Raw genomic sequence first — 16182 nt, 5'->3', positions numbered from 1 at the left:
TCAATGAAAAAAGTTTGAACTATCGTTTTCTGTCTGATTTGCCTTCATTACTATTTCTAGGCTGGAACAACTCATATATAATGCTTATATTCAACATATTTATGTTTAATCTTTTTATAAAAATTAAAAAATAATAATAAGTATTTTGTTCTTTATTCTGAATTTTTGTTTAGTCTGAATGGAAACTTGGGACATGATGTCTGCTCTCTTTCCAGTGACACAAATGAAAGTCTTTAATGGTTTGCTGCTTTTCAAGGCAGTATGACCTGCTGCATCCATTCAGTTTTAGGGAATCTGTGTGATTAATTACTGTCTTTAAAGGAAAAAATAATTTTTAGAAAATAGTGACTTTTTAAATGTATAAAAGAAAGAAAGAAGAGCATCTTTTATTAATTAGTTTTTCAATATAATTTAATCAATTTCTCAGATGGACAATGGAGGTGACCTCATACTACAGGCCACATGTAACATATATCAGTGGTCAAACTCAACAATCATTGATCAATAGAAGTCATCGCTCCTTTTGTGGATGTATCTGCCCATCTTATTACGGCCCACCCTCACTGTCTCTCAACCAATAGCATTCTCTGTCCTAGGTGACGTCACTGGGCTGGTGAACTAGAAAGTCCAGCTCTTGATGTCTGCTCTCTGAACTGTTGGTTAGTGGCAGATTTGACCTCACACTGAGCTTCACTGATCCCACAGCTTTTCACAAATAGATGATGTAATCTAAGAGCAAAAACCAGTGTGAGGCACTGTCTTGCCATGTTAAATGTCCCCAAATCATTTGCTACAGTTTCTCTCTGAATGACATGGCGTCCAGGAACGTCAGTGTGTATGTTAGCTGATTGGATAGCTAGAACTAGTCTCCATATATCCAGGAGCAGTGATATCTTCTCATATAAAAATGTCCCCAACAAAAAGCCCAAATTCAAGCTCCCATCAGCCCTGGATGGCACATGGGCTCAGCTCGTTGTGTCGGAGGATAGAAGCCATGTTCAGAACTCTGTGGAGGCATCAGGGTGTATCCACTGAGCTGGGGGACCAGGGGACTCCCTTTAAAGAGCTGTGTGTTGGTATAGTGGACGCTTGCATGCTAAGCCCCACGGTGGGCCCGTGAATGGTACCGGGATTTTACACAAAGACATGATGTCATGATGCAGGGTGCGGACTCTATTGAGCACGTGCAGTGAGGCGTGAGGCCAGATTAGACCTCCGAAGCAGGGCACCAACTGGCCGTTAATCAGAATGCTAACACGCTAACAAACATATCGTACCGTGATCTGCCTACGACGCGATGGTGCCACACGCTTCCTGCTCGCAGGGCCTTTGAAAGACAGGAAGTAACTGAAATCTTACTTTTGTAATGACCTTATCAATGTGATGCAATGTAAGACATGTATTTCATCTAACAATATGCATTATATGATTCTGACACATGTTGGCAAAGGGTTGGTTTGATTTGGCCTCCTGGTTACCTCTCATACAATGAGCATCTCCCACCACTCCCTGAGGGAAAACACTTTTCAGGAGGAGTGCGTTTTTGTGCTGAAAATAACTAAAATAAATAATTTTTTTTTTACTGATGTGTCATATAACGAAAACGTAATGAGTCCTGTTCTGTATGCATACATTTTGATCTATAATGAAGGTTATAGGTAGTTAGTGGTAGTAGTAATAGTTTAAGGGTTCTGGATTCAATCCTCTGCAGCAGAGCTTCTGGTTTGGCCACATCAAGGGATCATGTCCTTGTTGCAGCACATGGCTGGTCTGCCTCCCTCCATCTGCACTCCTCTCAGGACAATAGTGGGCGTTATCAAAAACAAGGACTGCAGCACAGGGGGGATTGGCTGTTCCAAACTGCAAGCAAGCAAGCAAAATTTATTTATACAGCACCTTTTGAAACAGAAGTTTTAACATGCTTTACAGGAAGAGGAAGTGGGAAAAGAGATAGAGAAGACAATTTTTTTTTTAAAAAGCAGACTTCAGTGTACAATCCACAAAATACAATGTATAAAATCTAGAGAAAACTAAAGAAAACATATAGGTTTTTAGACACTTTGGCTTAAAATTTGGCTTCTCTGAGACTTTGTGGGAAGCTTTTCCAGAGTAGGAGGAGCAACAACGGTAAAATCACAATTAGTTTCAGGTAAGCAAAAGGACAGAAAGCAAAAAAATAAAAATTGAAAAGTAGCCCAGTGTTATTCTTTAATATAAGGTGCTGCTACTTTTTTTGAGGGTGTATTCTGAAAGGCCTAGAGGTTTTTGCTGTCAGCTAAAAATGCTGAGGTCGTAAGATACAGCAGTCTTCATGCATTACACATTTCTTACTTGATTTGAATAATCTATTGAAGCTGATAGGGGGTATCCTTTACTCAATAGAGGATTTATAACCAGCAGGTTTGAGCCTGTCCACTAATGCAAAGGAGGTTCAGACACTTCAAGCAATTATTTTGAGCCCTCTCAAAAATGAGAGTTAATATTAGTTAGTTGTAAGCATCAGATGAAAAGACTGAGATTACTGAAGTCAGAGTGATTCCTCGCCTTCTATTAAAGTTTGTATTCACTCGTATCCTCTGAGCAGAGGGCAGAGCTGAAAATAGGAGCCTACAGTATACATGTCATCTGCAACTGAATGAATGCCAGCATAGCAGTGCAAATATACAATATACGTGATACGGCAAATATCATAACTTTTTCCTTTTGCATTTATCAAAGTCTGGCATTTCCTTGTAATTTTGCTAAATTAGGTTTTTGCTTTTGATGTGGAAAGAACATATTATAAAACTAAAAATACTACTTTATTTTTGCTCTGGTATTTTAAAACTAATGAAGGATAAGTGAAGAGATGAAAAGGATACTTAAATTGGCGAAAAATTAAAATAAACACACACACATATATATATATATATATATATATATATATATATATATATATATATATATATATATATATATATGTATATGCCAGACTTTCCCAGACCTTGATATATATATATATATATATATATATATATATATATATATATATATATATATATATATATATATATATATATATATATTATTATTATTATTATTATTATTATTATAATATTGTTATTATTATTATATTATTAGTGGTGGAAAGTAACTAAGTACAATTACTCAAGTACTGTACTACGAGTTTTCTGTTTAATGCTACTTCTACTCCACTATTCAGAGGAAAATATTGTACTTTTTACTCCACTGTGTTTATCTCCTGTAGTTCTGTCAAGATTCTGTCAAGATTAGATTTTACAAAGAAAACATCTCATCAGCTTGTAAAATATGATGCATTGTTACAGACTTAACCACCCAACAGTATATATATAAGCTTTCAAGATTCAAATTCTGTCATAATAGTACTGTATTACAATATGACACTCTGACTTGGGCCATTTTGCTGCTTAATGAGTACTTTCGATTTATTTTTTTTTCTTGCCAAGAGTTAGATGAGAAGATCGATAACACTCTTATTTCTGTACGGTAAATATAAAGCTGCAGCCAGCATTCGGTTAGTTTAGCTTAGCATAAACCCTGTTTCCAGTCTTTGTGCTAAGGTAACTGGCTGCTGGCTGTAGTTCCATATTTACCGTGCAGACATGAAAGTGGTATAAATCTTTTGATAGCGTATTTCTCAAAAACCACACATCAGACCGACTAGTTCTTTTACCTAGAGTTAAATTAAACTAAACTCACAGTTCAGCAGCTAAGTTAACTGATTAACTTTTGACACACATTTTGCTGCTAACACGTCCGTTCTACTTAATTAACATTTTGAAGGCAGGACATTTAATTGTAATGCAGTACTTTTACACTGAGGTATTGCTACTTTTACCTTTAATTCTATTTCATATTATATTATAATAAAACCATCTAATAAAATGTCATGGCTTTGTAATTATAGTGCTCATAACTGAGATGACCACACAGCATTTTCAAGAAATGTCTCCAAGCTCATGATGTTTCTGTGTTTTTTCTCACTCACTATTTTAATCACATGAACTTCACATGAATCATCTGTGTCATACATGGTTTCACATACACAGAAGGGAGGCATTCACAGCAGGTTTTAAAGAGATGGTATCAGCGATGCCCTTCACAGATACAACATGACCTGGGGGCAGTGCTGAGTCCCATGACATAGCACCTCAATGGCGTAAGGCTTATTATAGACAGAGATACACTTGTTTCTAAACACTTGTTTGTTGAGTGTCCAAACATAAGGTCATATATATTTGTGCCCATATGTGTTAGTCTCATCATTTCTCTTTGTGTTTTAGTGACGTACTGTCTCAGTGACAAAGGCATTTTTTCCTCTTTGTAAGTTTTTTCATTTTTCATGAGTCATCTGTTTAGAGCCACTTCTTTTGTTTTGAATGGAGCTATTAGACATCAGGATACCAACAGTTTACCAGCAGCATTCTTTGCTATGTGACCACTTTTATACAGACCTTTCTCTCTCACTTTCAAGTGTGAACATTCTTCTCTGTCAATTTCTCATTTCCTCTGAGAACCAAGCAGTTGCACATATGCACAGACACACGTATATAAGCTACATGAATGTGCACACACACACACACACACACACACACACACACACACACACACACACACACACACACACACACAGGCCCTACAACATGTGTGAAATCTGGTCCTGGGCCATAGCATTGTGTTTTTGAGGGCAGAGTTCTTGTTGCCCAGCTGGACTTGGGTTTGACCATTGTATTTAGGAGTTCAGATTTGTTGAATTTGGACCAGCCCACCGTCCCTCCTGTGCTCAACTGCTCACACAGACGATAGTCTCATAGAACAGGGTCATTTAGAGCTTGGAAGTGCATAACCAGGCCTGTTACACACACTTTACTACAGGAACTGGCACACAAAAACACCCACATACATACAATTTTGAGAGCTAAGAAAGTAAAATGCGTCATTACGAAGGAAAAGTGCTGCTCAAAAATTTAAGTTTGTTCCTCTGTAAATATTTTTCACCGGCTATTGTATGACAGTTTGTTGGGGAGTTAAATACAAATTGATCGTTGGTAAGATTACAAAAGAGAGTGATGTGTTTAAATGGTGAGAAGATTGGACTGTTTGGACTCACTACCTGGATTTGTGCTTAAGGTTTCCCCTTCCATGTCCTGTTACAACACCAGCACACACCACCCTCCTGTGTCTGTGAGGGGACTCGGTTATCAAAGGGGCCACTATTGTCTTGTGCATAAATTTGGGTGTGTGAGCCTGGTGTTCAGGTCTCAAATGCTTGTGATGTTTCTCCAGGGAAATTTGGTGAATGTGTGTCAAAATCTGACCACCAAACAGTAACTCCAAATTATAACAAAAAACTTGGTAGAACTTAAACATTATGATGGGGGAAAGGGTACATTAAAGTGCTTGATTTTGTGATAGCACTCCCCACATGCCACAATTTAGTATAGCATCCCCCATTGATGTTATTTGTTATAAGCCCCGCAGTGTAGTATGTTTACCCTAACATTAATAATAGCACCCCTAAATTCCAGATTCCAATTATTTGTTATATGACAATACTTTTATTCCTGTTGGTAAAACTAAGAGAGCATAAAAACAGGTATTTTCCTTGTGAGATACTGGGGAGTTTAACCCATTTAGGCCTTTTTGACTGAACTGCTCAAAACTCAGAGACATATGAGTAATTTAAGGCTGTGTGGTTGTGTTTCTGTGTATGTTGTTTTATCTGTCACTCACTGACACATTCAGAGACTTATGCGGCAGCCAATAGTTAGTGAAATGTAATGGTGTGTTAGGACCATTTTTTCAAAAAAAAAATGATGCATCAATAAATGTGTTTAATTTGTTCAATATGCAACCTGTGACGAGAATTCGCCAGTGGGTATTGCCTGGCTACAAAAAGTCACAAAAAGTTGGGAACCAGTGGTATATAATTTATGTATGTTGGTTAGATACTTCCTGATCCTATTGTTGCTAATTGCACCAGATGTATCTTGTTGACTAATCAATTCAGTGATTGTTGCCACCTGTGTGTGGTCTGACGTCTGACATTAGGTGTGCTGAGAGAGGGGCTCAGCCCGACACATTAGTGCACATTAGATATTTTACAACTCATGGTTTGCAGACTTTTGGAATTCACTTCTAAAATCACTTCAGAAACCGCACTTTCATTGTATAACTGACCTTTATTTTAATTAATTCTCCTATTTTATACATTTTTAGCCAGTCATTTCTAACTGCCCTTGTTTTGAAGTTTATATTTTAATTCTGTATTTCATCATACTATTGTTGTAAAGTAACTTAATTCCCTTTGTAACTCTTGTTCAGAAAAGTGCTCTATAAAAAAAGTTCATTATAATTATTAGTTTATGCATTACTTTGTGTATGCCCCAAAGCAGCTCTACAGAACAAAATAGGGCCAACAACACCTGCACCAACATGTCAGCACCACACATTATGATACTATGTTATATTGTACATTATTTCTATAGTAAAAGCTGTTATAGTAGACAATTTGCATACACTTTCCAAAAACTATTTTCTCTCTTCTGGAATCATAGCGGATTTATATGTGACAGACAGCCTGAGGCCTGTAATTATATTTCTCTACAGTTAATCAGGACCAGACTCTGCATCAGGAAACCAAGTAACCTGGCAGCTTCATGTAGTCTGGGTTTAAGAGAGAGAGAGACCGGGGTGAGAGACCAGGCATGAATTGTTCTCACCAGTGAAGAAGGAAGTGGAAGGGCAGCTTCCTCCCTGTGCAACGCCGGGCACCATGTGAAGGAGAGGAGAATCGACGTACACACAATGGAGAAGGGGTGGGTGGAGGGCAGGCAGGAGGCATTAATGGAGGGAGGATGTAGGTGCTGTGTGTGCCTGAATATAAGTGGCTGGATGAGAGAGACTGAAGTTCAGGATGACTGAGGAGCTGAGATGATGGTTGTAGACAGGCAGGAAGTTAAAGGACCACCTCTCTTGGACTCCTTTAAAGCAGCATTGTATTGCATTTCTTTGTGTTTGTTGTTCCTATTTCCCATCGCTTGCCTTATCAACTTAGTGATTTTCTTGATGTTTCCCATGATGACCCATCCCCTTTCCTCAGATACAACACCAGTTGTGGCTGCCTTGCATTCATTTTAAATTTAGACTATATTTGATGACATAGTCATCTCTGCTTCTTCTTTGATGAATTTGAGTTTTAGCTTACCACCATGGAGATTTGATTGTTAATTCTAAATGGGTTCAGCACTGCTGGAACAGAAGAATGAAATTTCATGTTAAAGACCCTGACAACCTATTTTTTTAATTATGTTCTTACTATGAGTGATGGGGTGCCACATGAACACACTATTTAACAAATGTTTCTTTATATAAAAAAATCGAATTCCAGGCACTCGAGCGGATGGTTAAGAACGAAAAGCCTTTAATAAACTAAGGCGGTAATACATCATTAATATACACCAATGCATATACTTCCTCAGGGTGTCTTCACACACATTGGACCCAAACAAGTAAGTGGTCTAATTCCACACACCTGTGCTAATGTGAACTCAGTGGATGTGTAGAAAAGTTAATCACCATAGCAACATCAGCCCCAGGCTGATGAATTACGTGTCATGGTTCAGCTGTACCAATCCTAGTGTCTCTGTCTGTTTGTCCCCTGTTGGTTCCCCTCCTGTGTATGTCTGTGTGTGTGTGCTGCAGGGCGCGGCCTCCAGTGAACTTCCAATCAGTGACTGACACACCTGCTACCCATCTGTTGCTGCTCACCTGCTCTCCATCCACCAATCAACACCTGTCAGCATATCTACCCGGCACTCTACCCTGCTTGCTCTTCCCAATCTCTTGCCAGCCCGCTGTCTTCACTCAGTCCACCAGCTCACAGTAATTACCTCAGCACTCCTTGTTATTCATTGTACGTGATGATAAACTGAAACTAACTACTTCAACTCCCTCTGTGCTAGTTGTGCTTTTGGGTCCAGCCACGGTGTACCACAACATTACCGTGTGCCACACACTCTTCCTAATCAGTAGTTGGGGAAGTGTGTGTGTGTGTGTGTGTGTGTGTGTGTGTGTGTGTGTGAGCCAACATGTACACCCAAATAATTTCCTTCAGTATGTGTGAAATTTCACCCACTATTTAATTCAGTTATTACTGATAAAGCTTATATTTCTTTTATTGCATTAATGATTAGGACTGAGCAATTTGTGCCTATGCCCTCTATCCAGTTTAGAAACTCCAACATCCCATAGTGGTGAAAGATATATGTGATTATGGGCAGTTTAACAAAGAAACTGTTTTTGGGTTATTTGTTTATTTTGCCACCTCCTGTTAATAAAATCTGATCAAAACACACCCACAAAGATAAAGAAGCTTAGCTGAGTTTTTTGAGTGTTTCATTCTAATTCAATATCTCAGCACCAAAAGGGTTAACCTGTATGTGAAGGAGGAGCCTGTAATAGACTTTTTTTCACAGCAGATATTTTGACTTGTCATGGCAGGAAAAGCACAGGTGAAACAAATTTTGTTAACAATGGCTCAGTAATCCATGCCAGAGAGCCAGTATGTACAATGGGCCCTGGACTTAGCTAAACTAAATGGAATGCAGTTGTTTTTAATGTTATCAGTAACACCTGTGCTTTTCCTGCTAGCATGCCAAAATGTCTGCTGTGAAAAAGGTCTATTGGTTGATGAATGGACACCTAAGTAAAGGCTAGGTTCACACAGAGAGGCAATTCAAAAGCAATAAAATCAATTAAGATAGAATACAATGAGATATAAAATAAAACACAAATAGACATAAATAAAAATAGACCAGAAATACAATTATAGTATAATTCTGTGAAAATTATGTGTACATCCATTTCCTGAACAGCAGCAGTAGCCTACTCTGAGCTTCTTTGTTGGTGATGGTTGTTTGACTGCATGGAAATGTGAGTTCATGTGTTTTTTCTTCATTATGTTAAACCTGCAATAACTGATTTGGCCACTTGGGGGCAACAGAAACAAGCTCTAAACACAACACTGACATATTTTCACCTTTTTAAGTTGATGTGGTGACCTTGTTAGTAAACCGTTGCTTATTTACACAGCCAGCAAGCACAGAACAACATTAGCATTCAGTTGCAGCTCTGTTTTGGTCTCCACCAACTCGTGAGGGAAATATCTGGCTCTTTAGCTGCTACATGCTCCACTATGTTCACCAGTTAGTCACTACCTTTGTCAGTCTGCCATTTTGTGATTAGCCAGCAGAGGACAGTGGATTTTTAAGAGCTTTTTTGCTATGAATGACTGAAAACGACACAGATGAGAGCAGTGAGAGTGAATCAAAACACACAAGTCGCGGGCTGTAAAACCAAAACAATGTGCTGAAAGATGATAAAACGCTTTGTAGCACTGAGGAGGAACTGCAGTGTTGGGTGAAAATCTGTGGGTTTGTCACTATGTGTGACCCTTTACACATACAAGTAGTCATGTGATACATTGTTAATAAAAGAATATTAAGTAGAACAGCTTTAAGATTTGAGAGCAAGTTTTCAATATGATAAACTTTATTACTCATTGGTGCTCAGTACTGTGGCCCTGGGAATCAGTCAGGTGTTGTTAATGGATTTATAAACTTGTGAGGAAACAAAAGGAGGATGAAAGTAATTGGGAGGTTTTTGATAAAAGTGCGTGAAGGGTGACTAAGGTTCCTGAGAAATGTAGCGTAAGTAGGAATACTAGACGTACATATCGCTCAGGGCAGGAAGAGCTGCCTGAAGGTCTGGAGGTAGATTTCAGAGGAGGGTAACACCCTCCCTGTCTCTATCAGGGGAACACATGGCCCGACACAGGATGATTTCGTGCCTCCAGGTCCCCTCAGTCAGCCAGCCGCCCAACACAATGTTATCTACGGATAGGGGTGTCGGCACACACGGTCAACCATCCATCGACAAACACCCACAAGAGTTTCTCACACACATTCAGTGGGTGAGAGAAATGATTTATATTTTAATGTTGTTTCCTCAAATGAAGTCGAGTCACTTTAACAATGACTAGGACGAACAAGGAAGTTGTAAAATACTGCCATAGTAAAGTGCATAAGACAGAGAACACGCTAAGCTCCTCCAAAAAGTACAAAACAACCATTCATGATTTTATTTAATTTGTTAAGAAACGGATCCTTAATTTTTATTTATTTGATTTAGAATTATTCCAGTCAAGGTTCAGCAGGGAGGAAGAGGCTGTATTGAAAGCCTGAATGTCTTTTTCGTTGCCCTTGGCCGGTGACTGCATGTCACACGTCTGCTGGACCTGATGAACAATACCGTCCTTCCATTCATTGTTTTCAGGGATGTGTGGTGGGCACATAAACACACATATACCCCTTGTATGTCTTCAATCATCATACACAAATAAAACATATATGCTGGACAAAGTCAATCTGTTCTCACACACGCACCCATGTGTGCACACACACAACCCATCTGTCCTCATGTCTGAGTTAGTTGGTTGTCTTGGGTGAGGGGTCTTGTAGATAGCCCTCTTCCTGCATTTGTTAGGCCGTTACTTCTCTGCAGCTGCACACTGGGATGCTGTAACTCCACAGTGGTGATGGGGGGAAAATATTGCATTAAGAGTCCATGTTTTCTCCGGTTCTCTGCACATCTTGATAACCTTGTTCTTAGTAGGGCAGAGGAAGAAGTAACAAGGTCCACTGCATGAGTTGTTTGCTTTCATTTTGTTCAGTTACTGACTGCACAAACATACAGTAATCTTATAAAAACTTTTGAAATAAAAATGTTGCTAGAAGGTTTTAACTACAGCCGATTGATACTGGATATTTGAGGGTCTTCACAGCAGACATTTTGACGAGCTGTTGTAGGAAAAGCACAGGTGATACTAATAACATTAACAATGGCTCTGTTATGGTCTAGTAAGTCATGGCAGTGTGACAGCGAGCCGGCATGCACAATACCAGGACCTTAAAACTGAAGCAGCTAAATGGAATTCAGCCATAGGGGAAAGCAGAGGAAGCTCATCGCTATATGTAAAAAAAACAAATGGAATGAATCAGCTGAATCAGAGCTCAACTAACTACTAAAACTTTAAATGAAGAATGGTGTAAAATGTGCACAGTGCACTACCAACTCCTGAGTATAGAGAGAGTTTGGCTGGAAGAATCTAACCTGGTTCTTTATAACACCCCAGATCAAAAACAGACAGCTAACCACCCAGCAACCATGTTGGAGTTTCTGTGGCGACCAGGAGGCCAACCATACTCATGTTTTCTGGAGTTGCACTAAACTCAAGCCTTTCTGGGACAATATACACTCAGTGGCCACTTTATTAGGTACACCTGTACAATCTAATGCAATTCAATACAACAGCTCTGCCATAAAGTCTGCCTTTACCACTGCTGTTTGTTCAGTTTTTGTTGACATTGTCATAAATGTGTGAGAGAGGTGAGAGGTGTTTCTATTTTTTTGTCCTCATCATTTACATACATGAGGGGGCAGAATATTAGAAACACCTCTCAATAGGTCTGCAATATGCAGTCCAGTGCAACACAAAACATCATAAAAGTATACTTTATGGCTTTAATCATTTACTGCCCATGACCATGTGCTCTTTTCAACAGTATCTTTGCTGTTGATGAGATGAGAGTGAGGATTGATGGTGTTGTGTGTTCTTTTACCGGGGACCAAATAAATAGAGAAAAACACACTCATACAGTTTGTGTCCCTTGAAGATGTCCTGCGCTGAACTGAGAGAAAGTAGAAAAATGTCTCCCAGTTCAATACTACTTCTTAATACTTCAAGTTAAGTGTTGAGAAATTGTAACAAATTGATTTATTAATTGTTAATAAATCATTTATTAATGCATTATGTCTAAATCAATAAACCCATTTGTAAGATCAGCATTTAATTTAAAATTGTCAATGAATTGATCCTACTAATAGTTATTCAACAGTGGCTTTGACTGTGTAGTCAAAGCCACTGTTGCTCCATTGTTGTCTAAAAACTATTGAACATCAATGAGCCTTACTGTTGCCCTGGGTGACATACTTCCATTACCATGAACATGGGCACTGTAGTTTGTTTTGACTCAATCCTACATACACCGTGCTGCTGCCATGAGTACTTAGTAACACACAAGATGTGTGTTAATGCACAGCTGAAAACAGTCTGCAACAAATGCACTATTTACTCCTGTGTGAGTTTTTGTTTGCTACAAACTACTGTGCCCAGCTGTTTTAGGAAATTACTTTGCCTTTTTTGAAAATAAAAGCTTATATTTGTGACCAGTTTTAATAAGAAGACTTTTTTAAGACCTCTCTAGTGGACAGTTCACCCACTTTCTATTTTACTCACTTTCTAATGATCTGTTAAATCCACAGTTTTAAATGTTAGTAAGTTGCAAATAAATTTTTGCTCCAGATGCTCTGCAGCTTTAACGAACAGTTTGACCTTGTTTTTCAAATGCTGCAGCAGGATGTTTTTGCAAAGTACAGCGTGTGTCTGATTAACAGGTCTGCCACAACAACATGCCAGTGCTGTGGATCCCTCCTGTCAGTAACATAGTTGTGCTGATGTATACCAGTTTGTGCATGTATGTGTTCGCCTCAACTAAAACAACCTTGAGTTTCTCTACTCAACCTTTTCCCACTCTGGAGTTGGATGCTACATTTTATTGCCATATTCTCTGACCGTATCCCAGGCAGCCACGAGTGGATTACAAAGATGAGTTGGAGGGTGTATACGAGGTTGTGATGGCCGTTCAGCAGCATGTGTCCATCAAGCCTGGCTTCCCTCGGACACGGGTGAGGCAGGGCTGAAATGGTGTCACGAGCAGAATAGCAGGCAGGGGTCAGGCTGGTGGGTGGGTGGGGAGGGTTACACTAATGCATCCTGGCAGTGTGGGCTTTTTCCATCAAACACTCAAGTACACATACATTATGTTCACACACAGGGGCACACATAAACACATGCAGTTGCCATCCCCCTTCTCTTGCTCTTGATCTCTGTAACACACACACACACATTCAGACCTCTTTCTGGCACTGCCGAGAAGCTGTAAGTTATGAGATTAAGTGAAGTTGTGGAACATCACTTCTTTGTTACAAATCACTTCATGCTGTTATTCTGTGTGGATGTTGTTCCACTTCTAAATCCATCCTGATGAGCAGCACAATGGAAATGTCAGGGTAGACTTTAAACTGAGGAAGGCTACGGTAATTAGGAATTAGCAACAGCTTTTCCATCGCTTCAAACACTCCATTAAACGGTGTCGTTGACTGTGGCCTGAGGCGATGTTGGGCTTTTGTTTAAGGAAACTCGGAAATCGCAGGCAATTCTTACTGACTGGCAACCTTTTTAAAATGGTAAAGGAAAGAAAGGTGTTTTAGTTTTGGCGTTAGTCTGTGTTGAGGTAACACCCTGACAAAGAGGCATTGCATTGAAAGAACAGAATTAATACAAACAGATAACCAGATTCAATATTTTGGAGGGATACAGTAGAGATGAGGTTGCAGGGTCACAGCTTCTGACCAGAGGTCATGAGATCCTAATCACTTGGTTTCTTCTGCTATTTATACATGCAAAAACATTTTCTTTGCTCCAAGGTCAAAGGCGCAGTTGTTGGAGAGGAGAATTTAGCCATTCAGATCACTGATTAGGCCAAGAGATTGACAGGGAGAATAAAATTGCGTAAATGAACAAGAGCAAGAATAATGGTATCTTTGATTGAACTAAAGTAACACCTTACTGGTCACCGAAATGACAAATGGAAATGACTCTTCAACGGAATAGTTCAACATTTTGGGTAATACACGTGAATATATGCAACATATGATGCTACTGCCAGAAACCAGTTAGCTTAGCGCATAGACTGGAAACATGGGGAAATAGCTCACCTGACGCTTGTTTTTCTTGGGAGGACAGTTTCCAAAATCCACCTACCAGTCCCTAAGGCTCACTAATTAACACGTTATATCTAGTTTGTTTAATTCGTACAAACAACGTAGTGTAAGAACAACATGTTTTTACAGGATTGTGTGGCAGACTATTTCTTGGCTGGGTGCAGTGACTTCCTGTTTCCAGTCTTAGTGCTAAGCAAAGCTAACCAGCTTCTGGCGGTAGCTTCACATTCACCGGACAAACATGAGGGTAGTGTCATTCTTCTCATCTAACTCTCGGCAAGAAAGCCAATAAGTGAATTTCCCAAAATGTCAAACTATTTTACTACTTTAAAGTGAAAACTTGAATAGTGAGAAAATCCAGAGTGAATATGACACACCTTAAGGTGAAGACAGATGTAATGTTGGCCAAATCAAAGAATGACACAACTGTAGCATTAAAGTCACATCTGTTAGGGAAAGTACATTAGAATTGTCTGCTCGTGTGTGCATGCTCATACATACTGTGTACCTTCACCACATAATTACAGCCATTTGAATGCCTTTGAATACATGTTGACTGTTCAGCAATTAGGAATCAAACCTGAAAGATTGCCATTATATAATGCAATTGTATGTGCAGGCAGGCTAAACCAAACTTAAAACTCGCACCTCATACTGCCGACTAGAAAAAGCTCTTTGAGTGTTGTCTGTGACTCTTTGTTCACATCCCGAACTTCAGCAAGTGGTTTCAGACCAGCACGAGCTTTGAGAGGAGGAGTAAGGCCAGAGATACGATCAGATGAACAAAGTAGGCACAGTATTTCCACCAAAGCCTTTAAGATAACCCCTGACTTTATGACTGTTTCTTTTGTATTCACTGGTGTAATTTTAGCTTCTGGAAATCCAGATTTGGTTGAATCATGGTTCTCCAAAGTAAAGCTGAAAAATACATGATAATAACACAGAGAGGCTTAATTACTGTTAGGATCTCATTATAGAATTGATTCTTTAGTAAACTTTTTTTTTAAACTTGCATAATAGGAATTTCACCATGCCGGGCACTGAACACAGCACAGGCAATAAGTGCACTCTGGAAGTTGACTGAGCGGAATCGCCATTGATCCCAGAAAACAATTCCACTTCCCCTCCCGTCGCCGAAGAATGCTTCCCAGCAAAAAATAGAGCACCAGGGATATAAGAAGAAAGGGGGAGTGGGGGGGTGAGGAAGAGGAGGAGGAGATGGAGGCGGAGGAGAGACAGAAGGGAGGGCCGTGGGGGGAAACACTCTCTCGTGATGCCCATGCTTTTCTTCTCGTGCCCCCTGTGTGGACTAACAGTTTGGTGTTGGGACAACACTAAGCTCAGACGCCGTCCACGAAAGCCAGCCCTAGTTGATGTTCACAAGAAGAAGAAGGTAGTCCCACCATCTCACTGAGCCTGTGGTCATCTGCTCATCTCTGCATCATCACCTGCCATTTGTCCACTGCGTTAAAGGAAGACTTGTTTCACCAGGGGGACAGATAAGGAGCCTCTACTTGATCAAAAACAGCCTATCAGACAGACAACTATCCTACAGCAGAAAAAGCAGGTAAGCCAAGGTTATCACAAAACTACAACTCTTGCTCAGGTGAAAGACTAAAAGGATGCAGATATTTGGGTTGTGAGCATCCTGCTTCAAAACTACAGCAGTGGACTCAGGCTTAGCGGTGAAGTCTCTGAGAAAGAGATGATATCTTGAAGGACTGGGGCAATGGGGTGGGAGGCCTGGTGTGTGTCCCCGTCCTCCCTGGCAGGTACAGTTGTCACCCTACTCACTCTCACTCCTTTCATCTTGCTCTGCCTTTCTCTCTCTCCCTCCCCTTTGTTCTTAACTGTCAGAAGAGACAAATATATTCAAACTAAGTGCAGTACTGAAGACCTTAAAAATAGAGCCACCAGCAATGTGTACATACTGAATGAAGACTTTGAGGAGTTGTTTTCGCTGTGGTGTCCGGGGGCAAAAGGTTGAAATTCTGATTTAATGCTCTCACAAATATCCCCCACAGTTTCTTGTCTCTACACAGAAATGAGTTAGGGCAGTTATTTTCCTGTTAAGAGAAACCAGTGCTGCAAATTTCAGTTTCTATAGTTTTTTGATGAGGTGTACTAAATATACATGTTTTTTTGGGCCTAACAAAGGAAGAAATTCACACAGCTGTTAATGAATCTGAACTGACAAAATATGTTAACAAAAATGTATTAACCAATTAAGCTAAATGATGCTAGAAAGCAGATAAA

General features: G+C 39.6%; 1 protein-coding gene across 6 annotated transcripts in view; it reads left to right on the top strand.

Annotated features, from left to right (window-relative positions):
• Positions 1–16182, top strand: part of gja5a (gap junction protein, alpha 5a) — a 31536-nt gene that overhangs the window by 4675 nt on the left and 10679 nt on the right. For 2 of the 6 annotated variants that reach the window (XM_044218127.1, XM_044218129.1), the window contains one exon: positions 7726–7905. The gene's annotated coding sequence lies outside the window, so the exon portion shown is untranslated. Of the gene's footprint in view, positions 1–7725; positions 7906–8771; positions 8956–15204; positions 15494–16182 lie in introns of those variants that run through there. The other 4 variants (XM_044218124.1, XM_044218130.1, XM_044218125.1 and 1 more) reach the window with 4 other exon arrangements.

This window comes from Siniperca chuatsi, linkage group LG12 (genome assembly GCF_020085105.1).
Source record: "Siniperca chuatsi isolate FFG_IHB_CAS linkage group LG12, ASM2008510v1, whole genome shotgun sequence".
NCBI classification, from domain to species: domain Eukaryota; kingdom Metazoa; phylum Chordata; class Actinopteri; order Centrarchiformes; family Sinipercidae; genus Siniperca; species Siniperca chuatsi.
This window is presented reverse-complemented; position numbering and strand designations above follow the sequence as displayed.